Source organism: Passer domesticus, chromosome 1 (assembly GCF_036417665.1).
Source record: "Passer domesticus isolate bPasDom1 chromosome 1, bPasDom1.hap1, whole genome shotgun sequence".
In the NCBI taxonomy this organism is placed as follows: domain Eukaryota; kingdom Metazoa; phylum Chordata; class Aves; order Passeriformes; family Passeridae; genus Passer; species Passer domesticus.
The window spans coordinates 15,377,807-15,381,745 of record NC_087474.1 but is presented as its reverse complement, the minus strand read 5'-3'; the positions used below and the strand labels follow the sequence as shown (position 1 = coordinate 15,381,745).

General features: G+C 43.3%; 1 non-coding gene across 1 annotated transcript; it reads right to left on the bottom strand.

Annotated features, from left to right (window-relative positions):
* Positions 1 to 643: 643 nt before the first annotated feature.
* TRNAN-GUU (transfer RNA asparagine (anticodon GUU)) lies at positions 644 to 717 on the bottom strand. Its single transcript has one exon. It is a non-coding gene; the product is annotated as a tRNA-Asn (tRNA).
* Between the last annotated feature and the right edge of the window lie 3,222 nt (positions 718 to 3,939).

Here is a 3,939-nt window from a genome sequence, read left to right as displayed (position 1 = left end):
AATATATAAATGTATAAACTTTTTATATCAGGGACTGTGTCATCTCTTGAAATTCAGCTTTAGATGTAATTACTTTTGTTCAGAGTAGGTATGAGATGGATGGATGGATGGATGCATGCATGCAGGCTAAGCCTGTGGGCAGGTGTCATCCAGAGTAAGGACACTTATGGAACCAAGATGGAGGGAACCTGAAGGACTGGTGTAAAGTTGTCAGGAGAGGATTAGGTTGGATATTAGAAAAAGATGCTTCACCCAGAGTGTGGCTGGACACTGGAACAGGCTCCCAGGGCGGTGGTCACAGCACCAAGCCTGACAGCTTTGAAAAAGTGTTTGGACAGTACTCTCAGGTACATGGTGTGACTCTTGGGGCTGGTCCTGTGCTGGGCAGGTGTTGGACTTTAATGAACCTTTTGGGTGCCTTCCAACTCATGAAGAGTTGAGCTTTTCCTGGAAATGGACCTGGGGGTTCTGGCAGACACTGAGTGAGCCCAGGCCAGCAAAGTGCCATTGTGACAGGTCCATTTCTGTGAAGCTGCTGTCCAGTGGGGTGGCCACAGCATGTACTGGTTCGCTGGGCAGGACCTGGCACCTTCCCTTACTGAGCTTCACGAGGTTCTTTTTGGCCCTTAAAAGGGATCTCCTCCGTCCCTGGGTGGGCTCGAACCACCAACCTTTCAGTTAACAGCCGAACGCGCTCTCCGATTGCGCCACAGAGACTGATGCGTTGCACTTCCCAGAGGAGCTGAATTCTTGACCCTGTTCAATAAGTGCTGCTGGTGGTGCCTGTGTGTGCTGAACAGTGACAGAGCAGTGCTGCAGGTACACTGCTGCAGCAAACCTGATGTGCTATTGTGTCAGAATCCAGGGGCAAGAAATGCTCTTACCTCCTGTGGGGAGCGAAAGATGAGATTCTTTTGAAGCAGCTGTTCCTCACTGCTTACCTCTCTCAGGAGAGGATTTGGGGTTGTGTCATGCCAGGCAATTTGTTAGTGGTTCCAAGTTAACAGCACTTGTTTCTTGTGTTTTTTGTGCTTCTGGAAATTTAGCTTTAAGATGTCTGAAAACCTATGTGGCTTGTTAATTGTATGTTAATGTAATTAAAGCAAAACACGGGTATGCTTCAGAACATGGATTGTGAGACATCAGATTTACTGACTACAGAATTCTCAGTGCAGCTGAGAGCTGGGGATTAGAGGTGAGAGAGCTGTTGGGCAGGTCTGGATGAACAGGGAAGACTTCATGGTGAAACTTGCATTTTTAAGCTTCATACCTCAAAGAAACATGTTATCAATACTAGTGGACATATGTATTTTTTACTTTGTCAGTCGTCAGCCAGGAAAAGACGGAGCCTTCTGCTCTGTTGCCCTTGCATATTGCTGGAAACAAAAGGATACGAACTACTGAGATACATGACAGGAGCTGAGTTCTGTTCAGCTAGTGAATCTGTACCTGGTTTGTTTTGTTTTCTGCCAGAACAAAACTATTTTAGTATTCCAGCCTTTTTGTTCTTGTTCATTTGTTGAAGGAAATACAGCAAAAAGTTGGCTTGAAAATGGTTGAATGCTTTTGAAAGTTAGGAAGCTTAATCTCCGCAGGGCTGTGCTTTGAAGTGCTGCTGAAAGCATTGCTGGTGAAGTTCTCCTGTCACTGAGCTGCAGAAGCATAGGAAGATGTGTAAACTGTGGAAGGGCTTGGAGCAACTTTCTCTTTGAGAGGTAGGAACTGTTAGGTACCAGCAGTAGATAGTCTTTCTTAGCAGGGAGTATGACAACAAGCTGCTCCCTTTCCCTTTCCCTTTCCCTTTCCCTTTCCCTTTCCCTTTCCCTTTCCCTTTCCCTTTCCCTTTCCCTTTCCCTTTCCCTTTCCCTTTCCCTTTCCCTTTCATCTCCTGTACTTGAAGCTGTACTGTAAAGCAGTCTACACCATGTGCCTCAAAGCTGTGGGGCAGGTGTGTCCCACAGTGTGCCCTGGGGTCTTACTGCTCCAGCTGCCCCCCTCGGGAGCTGAGCGGTGGTACTTGGCTCCTGTCTGCCCTGCACACTGGGTTACTTGCCAGGATCCCTTGTATGAGACAAGGGTGGATATCCAGGTTTCATCCTGAGCTGGATTTGGAGGGTAGATGGGCTGGATGGAGCTGGGATGGCCTGTGTTAAGTGTTAACAAGAGAATCCACTCCTTTTTGCCTCCCCTACTCTGCAACTGCTTGCAAGTCAGATGGACATAAATGCCCCTTTTCTGGATTATACCATTGCTCAACTACATGTGTGCATTGTCTGAAAAATGATACCTAATCATGTATAACTTTCAGATGTGAGAGAGTTTGTGTGTGTTCTCATGCTCTGTAACTTCCACCTCCCTTGCAGCCTCTACTGTAGGCTTTACAAGGGTTAGATGAGTTTGCTACCAAGAACTCTTTCCTCCAGAGCTTTTATCTTTTAAATGACCTATTGAAAAGCTCTCCCTTTGCCTGTGCACAATGGATTTTATCAAGTCCTGTCAAATCTCCCAATCTGTTTTCATCTTATGGTGCAATTTACTTTTATCCTAAAACATAGCTCTGCAAATTTGCCAAAGAAAACATTGGGCTCTATAGAAAGACTGTTTTAAATGAAGGTGTTTGGAGGAATCTGTTACAAAAGTAAAAAAAAAAGTATAAAAAAAAAAGGCAATGTGTTTTTTATAGAATATGTTTAAAAAAAAATCTTTTATGCTCTGATTTAGAGAACAAGTGGACCCTTGAAACCACAGTCTCTTTCCTTATTGAAATTTTATGTCTCTCAGTTAATAAGGGGCCATGAAAGTGCTGGAATTTTTATTTAAAGGTCAATGTGAACATTAGAAGATCTTTTCAGACATAACTGAGAAATGCTGCTAAATGAGACTTGCCAAACTGATACAAGAGAGAGAAGATATTTGTCTAGGGCACCTGCAGTTGGCCCTCTCCAAAGCTTGAGCTCTCCATAATCATTTGTCCTCTGCAGTGCTTAGAGAGAGGCTTGAAAAGGCAGTGCAAGATGGGTCTGGATTTCTGTAGAAGCATTTAGGTGGCAAACTCCCTTTGAGTATCTGGGCACAAATTATTTGTGTAAAATCTTACAAGGACACAGAACATACCTGAGTTCCCACTTAATGCCAACCACTTACTTCCCCCTAGTTCAGTAGTTGTAGCTTTCCTGTAATAATTCACAGGTGCTCTACATAAAGTTCATTTAGGTGCATATGGGGAAATGGGGATTATGGCCATTATGTTGTAGGAGCCCTGGTTGCATACTACCCAAATTTAGCTAGTACAGCTTAATAATGTAGGGTTATTGCATTGTAGGTGTTCATGCTCAGTAGGAATTTTTTAACATCTTCTGTGGTTACTAGTGAGTTGAAAACTCTTTCATGAGGAGGAAGAGGAAAACAAAAAGCTCAGGTCAGATAAAATAAAGTCTTTGAACAGTGACTGTAATTTTACAGCTTGGTGCAAGCTCCAGAAGGGCTGGGGAAGCTCAGGTTTGCTGGTGGAGTGTCAGTGTTAGATGATTTGGGGGGGCCAAGGAGGACACTTGGCTCCTCTCATACTGGTCATACTCCTTTCAAAAATATTTATGATTTTTGGAATCTAATGATTTAGATATTCAAGCTGCATATTGTGTCCTAGGTCATGACGAGAGCTGAACTTGCATGAGCCCTGTGTTCATACAAATGCAGTATCTTGGCCTTACTGAACAATCCTTTCACAAAAAGTCCTTATCTGAAAACTTACTTTTCTATAAAGCATAACATGGAAACGTGTGGAAAGAATTTCCTTTCAGAACAAAAGCAAAATCTCTCTGGTGTTCTGCAAATGCATCTCTTTGTGACTTACAGATGGAGAAATTGAACCTTTGTGCTGGCTTCAGGCTTAAACTGGCTTATTTTTATTTATTTTAGCATTTTATAAGTCACACCTTT